Source organism: Sabethes cyaneus, chromosome 2, assembly GCF_943734655.1.
Source record: "Sabethes cyaneus chromosome 2, idSabCyanKW18_F2, whole genome shotgun sequence".
Taxonomy (NCBI): Eukaryota; Metazoa; Arthropoda; class Insecta; order Diptera; family Culicidae; genus Sabethes; species Sabethes cyaneus.
Window position 1 is genome coordinate 191,583,339 of NC_071354.1, and position 23,081 is coordinate 191,606,419.

A 23,081-nucleotide genomic window follows, 5' to 3' on the forward strand; every position below is an offset into this window, starting at 1 on the left:
TGATAGGACTTATAGTGCCAAGACAACACTTTGTCTCCTTCCCAATTGGTATACGACCTTAGTTTTCCCCGGGGTTAATTACCCGTTCTTGCCCAAAAGCGAATTGCACTGCTTGGCTCTGGACAGCAAGATTAGTTTAATAGTAGTAAAAAGTACAGACACGAATGCATCACCGATGTAGAGTGTCTAAAATTAATAAAAAGAAAATGGAAAGAGTACGGTGGAGAAAAAGGTTGAAAAACACCGACACTCAAATACGGTTAATAAGCAGTTCATTTAATTAATAGCGAAACTGCAAAAAAACGAAGTGCGGAAGACGAAAAAACACCTGAATATCACAATAGATCAAAATACAGGTACCATGCGGTATCGAAATCCGTACAGCTTCGAAATCCGTACACCTAATACAATTTGCTTGATTATATGTATTAAAAAGTCTAAATGCAAAATTTTAATAATAGGCCTAGACCCGTGGTTTATTAGCATTACGTCAATGTCAAAATATAGGTAGTAGGCCATCAAATACAAGTAATAAAAATTAAAACGTTAATGCCTATCAGAGGTCCCTCCAAATTGGCTGTGTTGTTAGCAATTTGCTAAGAAAATAACTTCCAATAAAATGAAGTGTAAAACGCACTTGAAGTTATTTTCCTATTTAAAATCCCGAAAATCAATTTGAACTAAAGGTGTTTATCGTTATACAGCTTAATTTCATTCATTATGGCATTGAAATAATATTTATTCATCATAATTAGTACTGTACGGATTTTGATTCAGTTTTACTAGTTGAATCTAAATCCGTACACCTGTGCAGTATCCTTAATGATCCAACTCTATTCTATGTTTTACCAAACAAAATGGAAATAATTAAAGCTAAATATATGTCGATAAACTGGAAGATGGCAATTACGATAATACATGGTGGATAATCCTTTAATAAAAGCATCGAGATAGTTTAAGTTCCGGTCACTACGATAAGAGCTACTATATTGAATTGGTACTCTCGAAATACGGGAGTCTTTTCTGCAATTTTTCAGCTTTCCGTATAATTTGCAACAAAAATCAAGAAAAAATGTTATATATTGTTTATAAGTGAAGTTAATTTACTCTAAAATGTTAAAAAAGTTTGTTTCTAAGCCTAATATTTCCTGAGGCATAAGGAAAAGAATGTAAGAACATTTAACACAAACGAGGTTTTGTTACAAGTGGAATGGATAGAGGCAATATTTAATCAGTACCAAACCTGATATAAAAACTTGTGAACAACTCTTAGATGAGCAGGACTAAAATACAATGCGTCAATTATCGAGAAAAGCATATTTTATAAAGCAATTATTCAAATAAAGAAAAACAATTTAGCCACAAACTTTAAACTCAATTCGATCAAGCTTACACGGATTTAGATTCAAAATTATGCAGACTTTGATTGATTTTTAACATGGTGTACGGATTTTGAGTCACAGGTGTACGGATTTTGAATCAGGCATAAAAAAGTGTACGGATTTTGAATCAAGAGATGCACTTTTTGATCTCGTTTTTTTATAACTAGGATTAATTTTAGCTTCCTGTTATTTCAAATAACGTTAAAATGAGCATTATACTGTCAAAAGAAAACATGACGAATTGCTTATTACAATATCATAATTTTATATTGACCATTTAAAATTGTCTAGCTCTTAGGTGTACGGATTTCGATACGGCACGGTAGTAGTGACAACACTAACTAACACTGACGAACCGACATGACATCGTACACATTAAGCAAGTGATCGCTTGCTTACAGGTGTGCTAGTATGTTCATGAGTGGTGATAATGTCTATACTAATAAGGCCTAGATCAAAACTAACTTCAAACCATATTTTTTACTTAAGAAAGGCACAGTGGAATAGATTTTTTCTATGAGCAATTCCATGACTCCAGTTCAAGTTTTTTTATTTTGATTTATATTGAAATCAGGCAGTTAGGGCTGGTCCCAAAGATCATTATTTTTGACGATTTTGGTCCTTACACATGTTTTAAAATTTTCAACTTCAGAACTATTGAACGGATTCTAATGAATTTGGTAGCTAATGCTATTGCAAATGCATGTGCTGCTAGATAGACTCAGTAGGATTGTTGCACTAGCCCCGTAACTGTCTCGTACTTCAATAACCGACTGTGAAGTCCGTCGAACGTACACTAGGTCATTTGAGAGTATTTTTTCCGTGTAACACCGTGTAATGCCATTCAAATATTACGAACACGTCTGCAATTATGGCTTGTAAAAAGCTGGATTGGCATCTCAGTGCAGCTCGATGCACTAAATGACTAAGTTCTTGTAAAAAACTTATATTTCAGAAACTGAAAATTACTTTTTTTGATTTTTTTGATGCATTGGGCAACAAATTTCAGCCAAAAACCAGAAAAATTATAAAATGATCTTTCTCGTCTTTATTATATGAAACCACGAAAGTACAGGGTGAGTACTGTGAGTGACAACTGTTAGTAATTTTTGGACCCATTTAATTAAAAAATAGGTTAATCACAGATGAGTCTGCATATTTTTTGTTTAGAGTGCATTCAAATGTCAATAAATGTTGCAAGTTTGTTTTGAATTTTCGTTCGTTTAAGAGTTGAGGTTGGCATGGACGCAAAAAAGGAACTTGTGCTAAATCTGTTTTTGAAACTTTTTCGATCGTGTGATATTTTAAAGAAGCTGAAGCCACTCGGAATAAGCGAAAGAATAATCTTTTGTACCATACGGGTGACACTAGAAAACCGGTTCTTGGAAAATACTCCCTAAACCTAGTCCCAAAACGTAAACGCACCGTAAGACTCCGGAAGCCATCAAGCGACTAAGACAGCAAATTCGATGGAAACCAGATCAGACTAACTCTGAACGTTAGACGGTAAAAGTACTAGGAATTTCAGAGTAAACCATGAAGACCATTATGAAAGATGACTTTCAATTGATTCCATACAAAAAAGAACGGGTGCACGATTTAACTGAAAAGCAGAAGATTGCAGGAATCGAAAGATGTCGGTAGCTTCTCAAACAGTATTCTTCACGACTAACTACTTCAAAGGTTCAAGAGCCGGCTGTTCAAAGGTTCAATAATGTTCCCAGGGTGATGGTATGGGGATGTTTCTCAAAAAAATTGAAGGTTTTGAAGAACCGTTTGCTTCTTGTCGCCAAAAAACACTACAAGAATGCACCATACTGCTTCTAACAATATTGAAAGCTACACAGGCGTAGTGTGAGTACAATTTTTCGGATTTAATTTCCTCGAAAGACTGGCTTGCCCTTTCGCTTGATATGAATCCTTTCGACTTCTATGCAATGGGTTACATGCTAGGTCAACTAGGGAGCACCAAAGGATTGACTGTGGATACTTTCAAGCAATGTTTGGAGAGTATTTTGGATGTAATGCCTCAGGATATCGTCCGTGCCAGCTGTAACACTTTTCTACAACGGTTACGAATGGTTATTAAAGAAGGGAGAAAGATTTGAATAGGATTAACTTAATACAAATTTTATGGATATAGTTTACATGAAACACACCCAAAATTAAAATTTATGCAACCGACTTAATTTTGTGAAGATTCGCTTTCCTGAAAGTTATTACCACTCACTCTTTACAAAACTTACACTATACTATACAAAACTGTATGCTCCAATCCAAAATTTCTTCGGTAATTAGTAACTTTCAGAGCATTTGCAATAGCAAAAAAAAGCCTTGGGCTTAAACGTCTTTCTAAGGCGTTGTTGCTTCTCATATATCACCCGCCTAATCTTACATCGTGTACAAGATGCTCAGTTGTAAGTTTAGGCGGGTGGTATATGGGAAGCAACCAATTCTTCAATTCTTAAAAATGGTCTCAAATTTGCAAATGTTAACCGATTTGGCTGAAATTTTGACCAAAGTCTTAGGATTGAATGTAAAACAAATGATGTTGAGCTTAGGAATGAGGGTCATTTTAAGGTCACTTTAAGGACCCCTAAAGTAAGAAAATTTTTAATTTTTTAGTTAAATTTCATATTTAATTGAAAAAATCTCGTCTAACTTCGTGTACAACGTACACTAGGTCACTTGCAAAGTATATTAAAAATTTTTTTTTGTCACAGCGTGATATTGTGGCGCCCTTGGCGAAGACTTGATTTAGCACTCCCTCGTTTCTTAAATTTATGTTCCTTCCGATAAGATTTTAAACCACCAACCTGACTGAATCTGCACTAAATTCTGGGTCACATTTTTATTAAATTTTATTCCAAGTTTTAAAACAGACCTGAACTAGACTCTAAACTGAACCACATTTTTGATCAGTTTTAAGCCACCAACCAAGTTTTGGATTGGATTTTGATTGATTGATTTTGAGATTCTGGACCTGGACTATATTTTGGACATGTACAAGATTGCGAAATGCATTTTTTTTTCAGATTTTAGAACAGATTTGGACTAGACTCAAGACCAAATTTTGAACCACATTTTTAATCAGATTTTCGATCAAGTTATGAATTAAACTTTGCCTTAGAATTTGGACCCAGATTCTTGAACAGGTCTGGACCACATTTTGGATCTGCATCAGAGATTCTGAACCAAGTTTTGCACTTCATTTTACCAGATTTGAACCAAATTTTGAATAAGATTTCGGACCACATTTTTGATCACATTTTGAACCTCATTTTTCAGCAGATTTTGGAACAGATTCTAGACCTGAACAAGATCAGATTTTGGACCACATTTTTATCAAATTTCAGCCAGATTTTGGATCACATTTTTGATCAAATTTTGGACCAAATTCTAGACCTGGACCTCAGATGGCGGACGTGGCCGCGAATCTGGACCACATTTTTTTATCAGATTTTGGACTAGAATTTTCATCAAATTTAGGTCCAGCTTCTGGAACTAGACCGGAATATACACTATATTTTGGGACACATTTTTGATCAGATTTTAATCCACCAACCAGACTTAGGAGACTTAGGTTTTGAACCAGGTTCTGGATCTGTACCGTATTTTGGACCTAGACTAGATTGCAAACCACATTTTATATCAAATTTTGTTCCAGTTTTTGTAACAAGTCTTGAAACAGATTTGAATTAGATTCTGGAACAGATTTGGAACTAAATTTTTAATTAGGTTTTGGATATATTTAGGACCTGATTCTGAACCTGAACTACATGTTTATCAAATTTTGGATCAGATGTAGGACCAGATTTTGAGCCACATACTGGACCAAGACTAGATTTTTAGCTTGGACCAGATTCTGGATATTTTCAATCAGATTTTGGTCCAGATTTTGATTCAAATTTTGAACCAGATTCTCAAACTGGGCCATATTATAAACCAACTTTTGAACCACATTTTTATTAGATTTTAAACTGGCAATCAGATTTAGGATCAGATCTAGAACAGATTTTGGAACTGGGCCATATTTTGGACCTGGAATATAAAGTGGACCATATTTTTTTTTATCATATTTTGCTTTAGATTTTGGAACAGATGTGGACTAGATTGTTGATCATATTTTGGACCACATTTTTAACAGGTTTTGGATCAGATTCTAGATCTAGTTCCAGAGCGTCGTAGCGTGTCATTGTGGCAGCCATTGTGGCGAAGACCTGATTTGGCGCCCCCTCGTTTCTTAAATAAGTATTCCTTCAAAGTTTATTATGTTTTACAATTAGATTGTCACACATCATTCATACAATTTCCTGTATCCGGTACTTCGCTACACGCGACAGTGCCCTACTGAGGTTCGGGCTGGTTTTGGCGCCCACTAGCCTTAGCGCCCTTGGCGCGGGTCAGTCTGGCCAACTGCACGCTACGGTGCTGCTTTTCAGTAATACATCGCATGTTTTCTTTTTGCAAGTTGCTTTAGTTTTCCCATGAACGTCCGGAAACACTACGTGCGATGTAAGACTGAAATGTCAAGAATGCCGTTTAATTATTACGAACACGTCAACCATGATGGCTCGTAAAAAGCTGGATAGGGTGGATTTGGATAAAGCAGTGGAGACGGATGGTCTCAACAACAAACTGCAAACTGCTTTCTGGGTTAAAACCACTGTAATAAAAAAAACTACAAGAAAACGGATTTTCTTAGAGAAAAAAGTAAGTGTTAATTTTTTTGCCAGAAATAGCCATTTCCTCAAAGATAAGAAGAAACACCATGCATTTTCATTGCACAGTTAAAAGCATTATACGCTTTTGTCAGCCCCATGTTGAATTTCGGGCTGACAAAATGGGGAAGCTGACAAAATCGGGAGTTTTTTTTTCGATTTTTTTCAAAATTCAAGACTTAGGACCTTGTAATATCGAACACTTCTACTAAAAATTAAATTTTAACCCTCAATTGGTCAACCGAAAGCTCAATCATCCGGGCACAGCACATTGCACAGTGGTCCAATCAGTGAAATACGTGGTCGTGTGAAATTGCGCCAAAACGTGAAGTTGTTCGCATACAGTATCTTTAGGAACATTTCTTGGTATAATAAGCCCCTTCTTGTGAGAGAAATATTTGGGTGATTAATTCCCTTAAAAGTGAGATAAGAAATTTATTTTCTAGCACATTCGAGATACAGGTTTGGTACTTTCGACAAAGTTATAGTAAATATCAATGTAAACAACTTTATCAAAGACACCATACTTGTATCTCTTCATGGAAATTATTAATGAAGCGTTATTCGTGGACAAACCCTTCAAAACAGTTTTTTAAACCCTGAGTAATTCTGACCAACTTTTACGTGTTCATAGTGTTCTAGAAAGTTGTTTATTTTGGTAAAATCAACGTTTTTGTTGAACATTATTATAAGAGATTTTCTGCAGTTTCGGAGATTTTGAGCATTTTTGATGGAAAATAGTACTACTTTGAGCTGAAATATTTACCAAGGTGGCAAATGGTGGCAGCTCAAACAAATCCTACTCAAAAGTACAACAAAAAACCTTTAAAGGCAAGTGGCAATTGACTGTTTCTGTTTGTTTCCTCAAAAGTTATAGTTGTTTTAAAAATCCATCACAGTCATGTTCATAGAACAATTAAAATGTTCTTCGGAACGCCATTTTGTTTATGTTGACAATCTCTTTCTAACAAATTGCATTACCAGCAATTTTTTCGCCTATTTTCGAGTCGAAAATGAATGTAGACTTGAAATTATTTGACGCAATTAATAAGAGAAAAGCTTCCAAATAACCAACTTAAGTCTATTTTGTTCAATACCTTCGATTTATATCTTTTTAAAAGATCGCACTCATAATGGGATGGTACCAAATAGCCGAAACACAAATGGTCGAATCACGAATGGCCGAAATCCAAATGGGCGAATTTCAACAATAGTCACAGAAGACCGAATTTTCTCGGAATGACTAAATAACTATTTAATTAGAAAACACGAACTGACAAGCGGTTAACAATTAACTTTACTCAAACAAAAAATAAAATAAGCAACACATCTTTTTGTTGTACTTTTAAGTGCGAGTAGTTTGATCTACCACCATTTGCCACCTTGGGAAATATTTAAGCTCAAAGAAGTACTATTTTTCATAAAAAAGCTCAATATCTCCGAAACTTCAGAAAATCACGTATAATAATGTTCAACAAAAACGTAGATTTTAGCAAGATAAATAACTTTCTAGAACACTATGAACGCATAAAAGTTGACCAGAATAACTCAGGGTTTAAAAACTGTGTTGAAGGGTTTGTCTATGAATAACGCTTCATAGACAATTTCCACGAAGAGATACAAGTATGGTGTCTTTGACAAAGTCATTTGTATTGATATTTACTACAACTTTGCCGGAAGTACCAAATCTGTATCTCAAATATACGAGAAAATAAATTTCGTATCTCACTTTTAAGGGAATTAATCACCCAAAGATTTCTCTCACAAAAAGGGGCTTGTTATACCAAGAAATGTTCCTAAAGAAATGTTCCTGCGAAAAACTTCACGTTTCGGCGCTATACCAAACGATCACGTATTTCGCTGATTGGACCACTGTGCATTGGTCCAGAACCTTTTTTAGTGCGCATTAGCTTTAAGCAGGACAACTTGGTTTTAGGTTTATGGAGCTTTTCGAAGAGTTCCTTAAAATTAAAAGATCTGTCGTCCAGCGGAATTCAAATTTTGATTAATATCTATCATTGATGTGTTCTACAAAGTTTTACAGCATATTATTAAGAAATTTTACTGAAGACAGTAACCTGTTATCTCTTCAGCAAAGATAGAAAAATCCTATTTCTCATGAATGAAAAATCATTTAAATCAGTTTTTCAATTCTAGCTGTGTTTGTAGTTGTTGTATGACTTTTTCTTATTTAACAAATTTGTACAAACAGTAAAAATACACAACATTGCTGAATGTAGAATACCTCTATCTTTGCTTGTTTAGGAACTGTAGAACTTACTATAAAAATATTTTAATTTTGACCCCGAATTAGTCGCAAGAAGGCATCATTTTATTCAAAAACTCTTCCCAGAGATCCAGAATAGTTTTAAGCAGGCTGAAAAGTTTTATAAATCATGTTTAAAAGCACAAAAGTTAATCAAAATTTATTGGCTGACAAAATCGGGATAAAAAGCTGATAAAATCGGAGGTAGACAAAATCGGGCGCTGACAAAATCAGAACATTAGGCCATTGCAAATCATTTTCAAAGTTTTTGTCACCCCGCCCTTGGAAATTGGCTTGAAAAATCGGTGGGAAAAAAATAATTTGTAGGATATGAGTTGATTTTTTTTTATAAAATCAATTGTTTGTGGGCTCTACAGCCAGAAAAACTCGAAAAATGAGTGTACCTACGAGTTGAGTTAACTCAACGAAATAGAAATGGAAGTTCAAACAGCGGAATTTCCGAAAATCGGCCAAAAAAACTTTCTTTTGTTTTTGTCTCTTTGTTCGTATATTTTTGCATGGAAAATAATAACGTATATGTTAAAAGCAAGAGTAGATTTGGTTTTCACGTTTAAACTTTAAATAAAAATGCCTAAAATCCATTTTTTTTGCTCGATTAAAAAATTCTCTTTGTTTTTTTTTCGACCGCCCCCCCTTCAGTGGCCCAACACCGGAGGGACAAAAGCTTTTTTAAATATTTGTAATGGCCTTACTGCATGTCAAAAACAAACAATTATACCATGTTAAATTTTTAATATTTCATGTAATATAATCTCAACTTTAAAAATCAAACATTTTTCTGAAAAATTTCATTAAACTATCTTTTTATCTAATATTTTATGTTTGGAATTAAAACAAAAGCTCTGAAGGCATAAATGAGCAAAAATCAGAGAACAGAAGTGGAAGTTAACATCTCACATGTTACACTTCTACGGACACTAACGAACCTGGCGCTAGAAAGTGGCTTGAGATACAAAAACACACGAAAACATAAAGCAGCGAAATGGAGCGAGCCATCTGCTTATATTGCTGATATTCTTTTTTGTGCATAAACTGACTGAACGAAGAAACGCAAAATCGAAAGAAATTCTGTTACCACTTTTTAATGGTGGTGTTGTTCGTACTTCCACTTCTGGTCTGTATAAAAATGATAATTTTTACATGAAACAAGTACAGGTTAAAAAATCTTCGAAAGGGAGTAAGTGCGAAAGTTGCGAACATTTTAAAGATGCTTTTAATTTCCGTATGTCGTTATTTTATGAAATCATTGATATAAGTCGTACAAGCAAGCTTGTGATAAAAGTATATCTATAAATACCACCTAGCGCCATAACACGCTAGTGTCTCAGATGCAAGCTTCCACTTTTTTGTTTCACCAAGTTAAATGACATGTTTTAGCCACAGAGCACTGGCATAATAAAAGTTTTTTTTTGCGACCAACAGAGCTTCAACGAAGTCCGTTAAAGATATGGTTCATAAAGCTCAGCACAAAACTGAGAACTGGATCTATTAAACGCATTTATATGTACCATCAAGCGTAAGTACCCGTTGAATGTCCTAGACACGTAGACATCATTAGCGTAATCTTCCGTGAGCAATAAAACCAGAGCGCCGGGCTTTCGGCTAGCGAATACGTACAAACTTTCCAGCGTGGTGTCTATAGTCTATATAGCACACGATTAGCGTATAATTTTGAAAATGAGCATCCTGATACAACTGTGCGCGACATTGATTTTCATTTTTATCTCATTGTGAGATGATGTTTTTCAGCCCCATTGAATCCGTGCGATTACTTTGGGCTTTTGGCAAAAGACGTTTGCTGATGATAAATAACTGTAGTTAGATTTTCTGTTTATTCTATTGCGGCAACTGTCATCGCCGTAACCGTATCCGTAGAGTCAATTTCATATCATGAGAATAAAAATAAAAATATTAGTTTCGACACAACGATCATGTTGTTCTATTCGGGAGGTAGACTAAATTAGATTACAAGTAACTTACGGGTTTCACCGTTCAGATTTGAACATTTTTAATTGACCATCTTTTTGAATTAAAGGATAATTTTACATTTTTATTACTTAATGCTCCTCCAATGGTTATAGTAGAATAGGCGAATTAATTTGCGTTACTGCATAATTAACCGGGTAAATTTTTGCGTTTATTATTGACACATTCCGCGGGCCGGTATACCAATCAGACAATTTATAAAACATGCTTTTTGCATTGTTGATTATTTTTCCATGATTTGGCAATGTTTGAACCTTTCAAAACTGCCGTAACTGGTATTCTAGCATTTTCGGAAGTTATATAAAACGTATATCGAAAATAAATGAAATTTACAAGAAATAAATGATTTTTCGTGATATTTTTGAAAATGCTGCTACAGTGCGCTAAAGCTTTTCATAATATCACTTGTTATCGACCAACTTACAAAGGAATATATGCTGAATCCATTCCAAAAATAGTTTGGATGTAATTTTGCAGTTATTTTGTATTTCAAGTGGATGAAATAGGGCCATTTTCTTGCGTTGTAACGTCACGAAAAAGGCGTACTTTTTCGCTTTCGCAGAAAAGTACAAATTCGAACAATCTAATAATCCGTATTCTCTTTGTACTCAAAAATACCTTTAAAACGGTGCCTAAAGAATGATGATAAGTAAAGTAGAACCTAAGTTACAACTGATTGAAGCTCGCGTTGTAACGTCACGGCGGTCAGCCGGACGGATTCAAAACAAGTGAGACATAAGTAATAACATCGAAACCTTAAGGCACTGCATAAAAGTTGCTTCAGAAAAGGTTCTTCAAGCAGATACAAAAAATATTTTTCTATTTTAAGTCATTTTTTCTATTTCTTACATGAAAAAAGTTATAGAGCCAAACTCTTAGGGACACCCTCAAAAACAGGGGTTTCGATCTAGCTCTTTAATAACGCTTCGTACACCTTTTAGATGTTCTAATAAATTGGTAATCAAATTTAATTGCACATTTCTGTCGAAGATACTAGAGCTCTATCTTTTTTCCTTTAGGAGCTATCCCTTGTTTCTTTCATTTCGACATGTTCACCTACGGTTGCCTTCATAATACCTTTTTTAGATATTCCTCAGTGTTCTGTCCTATATTGTATATGGTGGAATACAGCATAAATTGACTCACAAAAACAAGTGAGATTAGCTGCATATAGCTGCTGTTCTCTGAGATACAGTACATTAAAGAGTACATGTAAAAATAAAAAAGCCAGTAATAGCTTCTAAAGGGAAAAAGATAGAGCCTACTATTTTCGACAAAAATGTGCAATTTAATTAGGTTACCAATTTATTAGAACATTGGCAAGCCATACGAAGCGTTATTAAAGAGCTAGATCGAAGAAAAAAAAACTATTTTTAAGGGTGTCCCTAAGAGTTTGGCTCTAAAACTTTTTTCATGTACGAAATATAAATCTTCAGTATTCAACAAAGTTTCTTAAAATTAGCTTTTATACAAATGTTTTGTAGACAGCTATCATTTCTGACATAAAATAGAGAAAATATTTTTTGTATCTGCTTGAAGACACGTGAAAGACAAAGACGAAGACGAAATAGTGAAAGACAAATTAACAACACATTTTTGGATTATCCCTTATGTACAGAGGGCAGCAACAGCGATAATTAACGAATATTAAATGAACAGATTTTTCGTGACGTTACAACGGAGCTACGACCCTCTCTGTGCAAAGCAGAGCGTTGTAACGTCACGAAAAGTAAAAGCTGTTTAAAAATTAACTTCACTAACTATCAGAATTCTGAAAACGGCAAGTTGTTCAGTATTCATCTCTTATCAAATCATAGAAGAAAATCTTTAGATAAAATTTGAAAGAGAGCAGAATTTTCATGTTTTTTGACAGAAGAACCAAAAGACGTATTTCTGGCGCGTTGTAACGTCACGCTACATATTTGCTTTCCAAAACAATCTGGACAAAGCAAATGCTATTAATTTGTTCACTTTCAATAGGAAATTTTATGCTCTTTCCAAATATATAATAATATTTGGGGGTTTCTCAACGATTTTCCCAGCTAAAACATAAATACTGTGCAAAGAAAAGTCAAAACGTAGTAACGTCACGGCGGAATGTGTCTATTCTATTTTTATGCGAAAAACGGCATATTTTCCGTTTCTCATTTTATATTTTCAACATTCATCTTAACAATTTCTACCAAGGTGTATGTTGATTTTTTAAACAAAGCATGAACAGTGCGGTCGTGTCTCCGAAACATCCTTAGAACTTTTTTAATAAATGTGTCTTTCTTTTGTGCCAGGATGCAAGGGTATGATGAAATAAAGTATTAGTTACTTTCGTTTTACCAGCGTCAAAATTTTTCTGTAAAATTATATGTGATTACCTTAACATGAAAGATTGTTTGAATATCCGTAAATAGTTCAAGTCAAAAATTCCAAATTTTGCACGATTAACTGAACAGCAAACCAGCACTGTTCAAGTAAACAGTAGCCAAATACGGTGCACCTTCCATGACTATGCCATCGCCCAATAGCACAAGAAATATTAAAATATTAATCAATTGCTCTCGGCAGCCAGCTACCGACCCTCCCCTGAGAGAATATTAAATTTTTCCCGTGGACAACTTTCCGCCGCTGAAAAACACAGCTAAAACTTGTGCAAAACATTATTATTGAAGCTCCCAGTAACGTTGTTGCCTTTGTTGGAAGCAGAAATCACGATGGTGCAGCAGAGCAAAGTGGAAAAAGTACTCCGCCACAAAACAATACCAACAATAATAACATGAACAGCCAACCAACCATAAAGAAGATTAAACTGAGCCGGGGAAAAGTGCAATAGTTTGTAGCAAAACACACTCTCTGGTTTCAGGCCGATATCAGCAGGAGGCCCGCTGGGTGGTGGTGGGTGGTGGGCGACAAGTGAACGGAAACGGAGAACGGCCTGAAACGGATTATATGAGATGCCCTTGTATGGAACGCGCAGTAGATCTGGTGAATATTTCATGAAGTTCTATTTGAACAAGTGTACATCATCCCATGGTTCTGTCTGATGCTGATAGCGATAGTGCTTGGTGGGCTCAAAAGCAGCAGAATCCGCTCCGGGTTGGCAAAACGATAAGCGGGTCCCTTACTGGGGCAACTTTTTTTCTCTTCGGCTAATAGTGGGCTTACAGCGTATTATAACAAGCATAAAAAATAAAATTGTGAAAACTGCCTAGTGAAAATGATATAACATGCATATTTTTTTCACTAATCCACAGCATCCAAACTTGCCATCAAAAGTGACGCGAAAAGTTAGAAAATAATAGAGACCCTATGCATGGCGTTAATATCGCCCGATAGATAAAGGTGCTAAGTGAACACTCGAACGAAGCGCAATATTTGTTGAAACTGAACGAGAATAAAAGTGCAAAAAAGAAAAATGCTTCGGTTATGATAACATTGAAAATAAATCTGGAACGGAAATAACAAAAAAAAGGTGAAAGAGATGTTCTGAGTTTGAGGCCAACATGGCACGTGTTGGTGGTTTCGTTGATGGAGAAAGTGAATGATAGTTTTTATCTCCGACACGAACCGTGATAGCAACGTCCGTTTCAGTTACGTGTGCAGCGGAGAACGAAAAAAAAAAGAATTACCCAGTGATCAAGAAACGACCGGATAATCTGCAGGGGGATTACAATCATTTCTAAAAGTCGAGCAGAAGTGCTGATAAAGCGGTTAGAAAGCTCAGAAAAAGTGCGATCGTATTGTTCGTTTACACTCTTCCATAGCCTGTGGTGTTTTGTATGGAAAAATGTGCTAAAAACATTGGATGAAAAAGAAGTTCTCTCTTACAAGTGTTCCTAAGCAAGCAAGTAGTCATAGCGTGTGTAGTGCTTTGATTTTCCTCAGGCGCTGAAAGAGGATGAAAAATATCAGCAATCAAAATCACAGTCCGTTCTATTGAAGCCGTCGGTCGGGGTGATTTGCAAGAGTATTTGTGTGCGTATGTGTGCATTTTCGATGGAGCCGTAATCATTCGTTTATCCGTTCGCTATAGGGGGTGGTGACATCTATCAACGGGTGGACGCTCCGGGTTACCTCCTTCCAGATCCAGACGAGTTCTCAGCGCAGCGCTCCAGCAGCTGCTCATACTGACGTGGATTCTCGTTAGTCTACTGTCTTTGTTCGTTGGCAGTGGCAGATGATGTAATATTCTATCCTGACAGGCAGGCGCTTGTTGACAGCACGAGCAGGAGCGCAGAAAAAAGGATAACGATAGTGAACGGATTTCGCACTGTTTTTGGCCATGAGATTTTCTCCGCTGTCAGCTTCGTTTCAAATGGCACGAGGTAAGTCCATTACGATTTTGATGAAATGGTTCTTCGGTTGATTTATGGTGCTATCAGTTTGGTTCTTGATTTCACAGTAATAAATGATTTATTTCAGGTCACCGTTTTCTCGTTTCGTTGTCCACACGATCGGGACAAAGAAACATAACACGTTTCAAAACTTCATTTTTGCTAAATAGATATTTATAGCACTGCCATTTCTTCTGCATATTTCATTTTGAGCAATGTGCGAAATTATTTTGATTTTGTTTAGATTTTAATATCGAATTCAATTAATAGTTCTGAATTATTGTGATGATATTGCAATGATGCACAATAGAGTAGTCAACACAAAGGAACCCTTAAACTCTAGGATAAACTTGTATCTAAACGAGTGAGAAAAAAACTTGAAAGCAAATGAAAGCTTATTATTGATCTGGAGTATTTCTGATTGGTTGTGATGTTGTGCCTGTCACACATGCATTTGAATGGGGACGCACGATACATATTAAATGCTCAACTAAGTTCTGGCTATTTTTTCTTTTTGTGAAAAGGTTTTACCTAAAATCAAACTTGAAATTGGACTTGAAATGGAAACTGAAATTGAACTTAGAATTAAACTGGAAATTATACTTAAAATTATCATGAACTTTGACACAAGTTTGAAAATGAACATTTTATGCGGAATCGTCAGTCGAGGCCGACCGTGTCTGAGTAGCAGGCAATTTTGCGGCTAAGGACGACATCATAATGGACGACCAGATCCTACTTGATGCTGAACGGCAACGACTGGCAGGGGACCGGGTACTTTATGTTCCCCACCAAGGAGGTAAGCGATATGCCAAATATACCTCCCAAACCAAATTTCCGAAGAAGCTCCTTCTGTGGCTAAATGGAAATGGATCAAAATGTCGAAGCCACTGCTCCTCCCTGCGGTGCTTGCAGTGAACGGGGTACAAAGTGCCTAATTTGCCGTACAGTACGAAGTGTGTAAGTTGCCGCCTTCAACAAGAAGGATCACGCGAAAGAGAATGTCGTCTTTTAACCGGATCTGGCCCAATATGCTAAAAGATCACTGGAGGAGATGGATCGGCTAAAGATGAACGTTGATCCGAAGACCGTGTTTCTTCGTAGGAGTTTAAAGTAATCAATGGGTGAAAGTAAGACTGTAGAACAGCGGTAAGAGAAATGATTTAAATTATAAAAGTCTTTTCCTCGCGTCATTCTTTCGGCTAATGTAGTCAAACGGTTGCATATCTGATGAGTAACACTTACTCAATGGAAGTCACGGCTAAATACGACAATGGCGCAGCATCGACTCTCAAAATGCTCCAAAAAGTAAGTATAAATCTTTGCGACGACATCCTCCTGTACCTGACCGGCAAAGATTAAGTTTAACCACAGACAAACAGACATAACTCTTGGAAGAAAAATCAACAAAAATTATCGTACCTCACATTTAGCTTGAACACTAGCACCATCTATGATCGACATTCCCAAATATCAAATAGCAACATGGCTATCCCTCGAAGTAGTAAGTATTTTTTATGAGGAATTCCCCTTCTTTCGTCAAAAAGCGCCACTTTGACCAAAACGGAGACATTCCCAACTAAGAACAAATTTAAAATGACGGTTTAATCGGTACGAAGAATGGAAAACGAGTGTCACGTCTGTTTGTCTGTGGTTTAAGTATGTTGAAATAAGCTACAACCAAAAAGAAGAAACTTTTTTGAAAAAATATGAATGCAAATGAGCAAAAGGACATAAAATAAGGGTTGTTCACGGTAAAATTACAACACTCTCAAAATGCTATAACTTTTGAACCGTTGGGCAAAATTAATTGAAATTTTGCACAGAGAAAGTTCAAAGTGCATTGTTTACACTTCGAGAGTCTATTCATCAGGTATGCAAAGATCTGAAAAATGGTGTCGAAATAACAGTTCGCTCGCGAAAAAGTTCTGCACAAGTACATCGAAAATGGGTTATGGACGACGAGACCTACGTGAAAGCGGACTGGACCGCAGAGTACGCCTTTCGTGATCACAGATACCATGAATGAACCGGTGTTTATTTATTTGACTGATATTAGACTCTACCCATTATCGATGTTTAAAATTATTACATAGTTATTACCTACTTATTTTAAATGATTTACTAAAAATATTATAAGATTATCTATAATTTGCTTCTTTATCAATTCAACATTTATAATATCACGATGATTGTTAAATATGGCCATCATTCTATACATTGGTTCATTTCTAGCGTAATTTTGAACTCTATTTGTCAGACGAAAAGGTCTAACACTTCTTAACGACGAACGTCCATGATTCACGGTCACTTGACTTAGTAAATATGGCGAATTATACCTGCCGGCGAGTATGTCCTTCAAGAACAGAGCATCTGTTGTACACTTTCTGTTCTTCAAGCTTTCCGTTCTAATCAATAAACACAACGATTTATAGTTGCGCATCACTCCGGTCCATCCTAATCTCCGCAGGGCATAGCGAATAAATTTCTTTTGGATTTGTTCAATTCGTTTTTTGTGCACTTCGTAGAATGGTTGCCATATTACACTTGCGTAGTCAACACCACTTCGTACCAAAGCATTGTACAATGAGATGATAGTATGCGGATCCGTTAATTCTCCACTGAGGCGTTTGATCATGCCAAATAAAGAATTTGCTTTTGGAGCAACCTTTTCAGTATACCGGATGAAGGTGTATTTGAAAGAGTGTCTTCAAAAGCGACTTCTGCCTCTTCTGAAGTCTTACTACTGTCCTACGATCTTCTGGCTTCATGCCATAACGCAAAGGCCGTGCTGGTGTGGCATAAGGCAAATAATGTCGATTTCGTGCCGAAAAATCAATTTCTCAAATACACCGGTGCTGCGGCCAATGGAGAAATACTGGGCTATTATGAAACAGAATCTTCTGAAACATCCTAAAGTAGACAAAACAGTCGAAGAAATTAAGAAAGTGTGGGTAAATATGCAAAACATGTCGATTTTGAGGTTGTGCAAAATCTAATGGGTGAGGTTTTGGCCGAAATACGAGCATTCGGATACGGAGACGAAATTCAAGAAATAAAGACATTAAAACGTAGTCCAGCGCCTCTATGGTTCAAAGGTACATTAGTACCAGCGAGCCACATGCCCTGCCCAGATAACACAAAATCGTAATAGAAAGTTCACATTAAATCGTTTTCATGTCAATTTCACATTGGAATTGTATAATGATTAGAGTATGTCAAATCGAAGTGAACAATAAGTTGTTTTGCAGTCGTGCGTGTCTTCATATACTGTTCTGGCCACACTGGTAAGGCCCTCGCGCAACGAACTTAAGTTGACAGGAGAAAATAAACAAAGTTGTGTCAGTGAGACTTGGAAGAAAATAAACAGCGGATAGAAGATTGATTGAAAAGTGAAAGTCATCTTAGATAGTCGGAGTGTATAGAATTTATAGTTGAAGATAGTTGAAGTTTATAGAGTATAAAAGGTCGATAGTTGGAAAGAGTTCTCGAAAGTGAGTTGAAAGATAGCACGAAGAAATAGCTGTTGTAGAGTGTGAAGAAAGTGTTTTGCGGGAAGAAAAATAGTTTGAGTAAGTCGAATGAAGAGAATTCTATGCTTTGAAGTGATTATAATAATTGATCTACAACTATAGGTACGAGTAGAGATACGAGTGTTCATACGGAAAAGCTAAAACGGAAAGGCAAAAACACAAACTACAAATATCGGAGCTGTGAGTAATTTATCACGATTTACAATAACATTGAAAACTAAAGCCGGGAAAATATTTATTAGGGTGGTTCAATTTACGGCACGATAGATAGCAAAAGAAGTTCGCATAAATCAAGGCAGATAGAAAACAATAATGTAAGTAGGAAGTAAAAATAACGTTAAGACCAAAATAACACTAACGGTCAAAATATATCTTTTAGTTTTGATCGACGCTAAAAAGGGTCGAATGCAAAGATCGTTTTCTTATTCTGCGGCGTCACAACAAAATCAAAAATTATTTTTGATGTCAACGGAGATGCGTTCGTCGAGTTCAAATGAAGACCAGTGCCTGTTCTGCGGGAAAACGGAGGCTCAATCCACGGACATCGACTGGGTGCAATGCTCTGCGTGTATGTTTTGGGCTCATTTTTCTTGTGCTGGTGTTGACCAGGAAATAGCCAAAACGGATTGGCATTGCCCGCAGTGTGTGCGGCCTGATGTACAGCAGTTGAGAGTTTCGGAAACTTCTACAAAAAGGCGGGCTAAGAAATCCGGCGCAAAAAGTGATGCGGGGTCTGATCAAGGAGCTGGGTCCGCCAAGGATCCGTCTGAGCAGCAGTCGGAAGAGGAACAGCTGATGAGAGAGACCTTTGCAAAGCAAATGGAGGCACGGAAGGCACAGCTCGCCAGGAAGAAGGCGCTGTTGGAACTGCAAATGCAGCAAGAGTGGGAGATGCGTGAGCAGGAGCTCCAGTTCCAGCGTGAAATGGAAGAGTTGCAACTGGAACAGAAACGGAAAGTGCTGGACAAACAGCTTGCCGCAGAAAAGGAGTTCCTGCGTAAGAGAAATGCTATTCGAAGGGAGATAGACGATAGCATTCAGAGGGTGCACGCGCTGAAGGATGACGCGGCTGCTGTTGCGGGCACAGTCGGTGGTGTATCGGACGAGAAATCGAAGCAGAAGGTGACAACATGGCTGAAGGAGAAAGTACATGCCGAGTCAGTGGTAGGTAAAAGTCGGGGTGCAATTCCGAAATCAGGACTGCGGCGTAACCTAACGGAGGTTCCCCGGTCAGAAAAGCAAGGTACAGAAGGCAGCGAGGTAGATAGTGACGAGAGTACATGCGGTGCTGCATCGGAAAAGAATGCTAGAGGTAGTATTCATGGTAGCAGCTGTACTACGAGCCATGGGCCGGGGCGTAGCGTATGTCGGATCTCAAGGGATCAGTTGGCCGCTCGGAAGGCGGTGTCCCATAGTCTGCCTAAGTTCAGGGGGGAACCCGAAGTTTGGCCCCTGTTCATTAGCAGTTTTGAGTATACGACAGAAGCTTGCGGATTTTCGAATCTCGAGAATCTGAAGCGATTACAGGACTGCTTGATGGGTGATGCGCTTGAAGCAGTTAGGAGTCGGTTGGTGATGCCGGATTCCGTTCCGGATGTGATTCAAGACCTTCGAAATCTGTTCGGTAAGCCGGAGAAGTTGCTTAAGACTTTGCTGGTGAAGGTTAGGAATGCACCATCACCAAGACCGGATCGTTTAGAAACTTTCTTCCAGTTTGGGATAACGGTCAAGCAGCTGTGCGATCATCTCGAGGCCGCCCGTCTACAAGATCATCTGACTAACCCGATGTTGGTGCAGGAGTTAGTGGACAAGCTGCCACCATCTTACAAACTCGATTGGGTGCGGTATAAGCGCAACAAGGTAGAGAGTCCGCTGCGAATGTTTACGAATTTCATGAACGAAATTGTGTCCGATGTGTCTGAGGTGGCGGAGTTTACCGGGTTGTCGATCAGCGAACCCAGCCACTCTGGGAGAGGAAACCCTAGAAGTAGAGAGTTTGTGCATGTTCACGAATCGGAGCAAAGGTGGAATGATGAGTTTCGAAGCGAATCGAACAGCAAAGTGTGCTGGGTCTGTGAGCAGTCGGGCCACCTTATGAAGTATTGTGATGAGTTTAGGAGAATGAACATTGCGGAGCGGTTGCACGAGGTCGAGAGGCAGGGGTTATGCGAACGCTGCCTCCAGAAACACGGTAACGGACGTTGCGTGTCCAATATGCGATGCACGGTGCGAAATTGTCAGGGATACCATCACCCTCTGTTACACCGAGTAGAAGAGTCGATTCAGTTGCAGAAAGCTGAGAATAGTGTGAATAACGGTGAGAGATGCTCGATAATTTTTCGCACGATGCAGGTTACGCTGTACGCGGGAAATCGACAGTTAAATACTGTGGCGTTTCTCGATGAAGGGTCCTCGGCAACGTTGGTGGACGATTCAGTGGCTAGTCTGCTGAAAGCGGAAGGTATGCTAGAGCCTCTAATCGTCACGTGGACCGGTAATATCAACCGCGTCGAAAATCATTCCAGGAAGGTGGAATTGATGATTTCAGCGAGAGGATCGAGGGAAAAATTTCCGCTGTTTAACACCAGAACCGTGTCGGAATTGCAGCTGCCGAAGCAGAACGTACGCTTCGTGGATCTTGTGAAGCGCTACCAGCATTTGGCTGGAATTCCCGTAGAGGACGATCCTCAAGCGTTGCCTACCATTCTCATCGGTTTAGACAATCTACATTTGTTCGCGCCGTTGGAGTCCAGAATCGGCAAACCTCGTGAGCCGATCGCAGTTCGGTCGGAACTTGGTTGGTCAGTCTATGGTTCGGAGAAGCGAAAGCCGTATATTCACAGCCACTTGAATCTGCATTCGTTTCAAACTGTCAGCAATCAGGGGCTGCAGGCCATGATGCGGGATCAGTATGTATTGGAAGATGCAGCGGTTACTTCATTCACTCCACCGGAACCAGTTCATGAGCAACGTGCTTGTGAAATCCTCGAAGCGACGACGAGAAGTGTAGGAAATCGTCTTGAAACGGGACTACTGAGGAGAGGAAATACACGCCGGTTTACCGATAGCTATCCGACGACCGTTCGAAGGATGAAAGCAGTTCGGCGGAAGCTGGAAAAAGATCCAGCGTTGAACCAGGGGACCATGTGGTTGAGCGAAACTAAGTCTTTACGAGCCAGAGATTTGGTGGATGGGAATAAGCAGAAATGCTGCGTTCGTGATGTCGTAGAGGAACCCATTGGGTCTGGTGATGGAAGGATACGACAGGCGTGGATACAAGCGAAGAAAGGACGTTGCAAGCGAGCGACACCATGACTAACCGTGATGGAGGTTTCGGAGGGTAACTCTGATCCGGATTGGACTTCCGGCGCAGGGTTACGGGCCGGGGAATGTTCTGGCCACACTGGTAAGGCCCTCGCGCAACGAACTTAAGTTGACAGGAGAAAATAAACAAAGTTGTGTCAGTGAGACTTGGAAGAAAATAAACAGCGGATAGAAGATTGATTGAAAAGTGAAAGTCATCTTAGATAGTCGGAGTATATAGAATTTATAGTTGAAGATAGTTGAAGTTTATAGAGTATAAAAGGTCGATAGTTGGAAAGAGTTCTCGAAAGTGAGTTGAAAGATAGCACGAAGAAATAGCTGTTGTAGAGTGTGAAGAAAGTGTTTTGCGGGAAGAAAAATAGTTTGAGTAAGTCGAATGAAGAGAATTCTATGCTTTGAAGTGATTATAATAATTGATCTACAACTATAGGTACGAGTAGAGATACGAGTGTTCATACGGAAAAGCTAAAACGGAAAGGCAAAAACACAAACTACAAATATCGGAGCTGTGAGTAATTTATCACGATTTACAATAACATTGAAAACTAAAGCCGGGAAAATATTTATTAGGGTGGTTCAATTTACGGCACGATAGATAGCAAAAGAAGTTCGCATAAATCAAGGCAGATAGAAAACAATAATGTAAGTAGGAAGTAAAAATAACGTTAAGACCAAAATAACACTAACGGTCAAAATATATCTTTTAGTTTTGATCGACGCTAAAAAGGGTCGAATTGCAAAGATCGTTTTCTTATTCTGCGGCGTCACAACATATACAATTCATGACTGTGAATTATAAAGCAGGATAGACAATTGCAATATTTGATTATATCTTAATCATATATTCTGGAGTATTTAGTTGCGTGTTATAAAAACTGCGCAAAATAGAATTACAAATAGTTGTCAAAATTTTCGCACGTATATCGCCTCCACTTTGGTACATATATGTTCTTATATGGCGTGAAATATAACTTTTTCGTTCAGATATGATTTCGTATCCCTCAGTTGCAATCGAGATATACAAACCAAATGGTTTACTGGGTGGCGGGTGTTGTGGGATCGAATCCGGTTCTAATCTCAGATTACTGCTTGGTTCGACCCATGCACGTTTCAGCATTGGACAAAAGGTAGGAGTCACAACGACTTCTTGTTAAGCGTAGCTACTAATAACCACCACCCACCCTCTCACCTTTCCGCTCTTTCTCCTCTACTCTAAAATTTCATAACTTTCCTCTACCGTCCCTTCATTAATTGTAAAAAGAACTACAGTTTCAAAAAATGGTAAAACTAACTTTAATTGTTTCATTTGATGTCCTGAAAGTTTGATAGCCATCGGATAAAAACTTGAATTTTGCGAATTAAATTTGTGTGTTGCAATTTTGGCGTGGACACCCTATAGTATGATTTGATGTATGATTGCCTTAGTTGTAAGCTAGACAGCCAGGTAAAATATCAATTAGCTAACGTCCTCTGCATGATACTAGTTGTCAAGTCACATGTACAAATATCCCTTCAGCCCTGTT

General features: G+C 37.9%; 1 protein-coding gene across 4 annotated transcripts in view; it reads left to right on the top strand.

The window, feature by feature from the left end:
* The window catches only part of LOC128737874 (uncharacterized), a 345,115-nt gene that overhangs the window by 12,776 nt on the left and 309,258 nt on the right, over positions 1-23,081 (top strand). For 2 of the 4 annotated variants that reach the window (XM_053832617.1, XM_053832618.1), the window contains exon 1: positions 13,475-14,692. The gene's annotated coding sequence lies outside the window, so the exon portion shown is untranslated. Of the gene's footprint in view, positions 1-13,474; positions 14,693-23,081 lie in introns of those variants that run through there. The other 2 variants (XM_053832616.1, XM_053832615.1) reach the window with 2 other exon arrangements.